Source organism: Stegastes partitus, unplaced genomic scaffold (genome assembly GCF_000690725.1).
Source record: "Stegastes partitus isolate 25-593 unplaced genomic scaffold, Stegastes_partitus-1.0.2 Scaffold676, whole genome shotgun sequence".
In the NCBI taxonomy this organism is placed as follows: Eukaryota; Metazoa; Chordata; class Actinopteri; family Pomacentridae; genus Stegastes; species Stegastes partitus.
Window position 1 is genome coordinate 200,660 of NW_007578407.1, and position 839 is coordinate 201,498.

An 839-nucleotide genomic window follows, 5' to 3' on the forward strand; every position below is an offset into this window, starting at 1 on the left:
CTTCACACACCTTTAACGCCCAGCTGCGGCGCTGCGCTGTGATTGGCTGGGTCACGGTGACCTCACACCTGTGCCCACCTAACAGGAACACGAGTGTCACACACGCTGTAGCCTACTTGTGTCGCCTAGCAACCCTGCACTTTAGCTACCTGCTCGACAACCAGGCTGGAAAAATAATGACTGTTCAAAATGTGCAAAGGGAGAGACTTGACCCGGGCAATACGGCAGAAAACTGATCAAGATAAAACATTCAATACAGACTAAATTGATGATTTTGATCCCTTTTAATGGGATTCTTTTATTTTTATTAAGGCCAGCAGAGAATGTGGCCACATTATTTTGAATTTTACGACTTCATCTATCTGGGTACACAGGTAATCATTTAGCACAATAATGAAAAGAAAAGCAAATTCCTCATATGTGAAAACTGACTTGGCAACAAAGCTGTTTCTGATTCCTATTCTGAAACACACAAATAAATTTGCACACATGAATAATGATAAGTAAAGATCTCAACTTGATTTCAAAAAAGACAGAAAGTAAAATCATGAGTTGTGACACAGAGGCTGGACCAGAAGACCTGGTACAGGCCTCCACATGAAGTCCGTCAGCCCTCAGCGCTAACAGGCAACCCATGGTGCTCAGCTCAGTATGGCTCAGTGCTTAACGCAAATTTCCCTCCACTCCACACAAATCGCTCTCCACTCGCTCTAATAAAAAAGAAAAATTGTTGCACACGCATGTATTTTCAGTTTAATGTTAGAAATATAACCAGGGCTTGGCAGATTCGTCTGGCTCCTTCCCAGCTTACTTTAACCATCCACCCATTATCTATACAC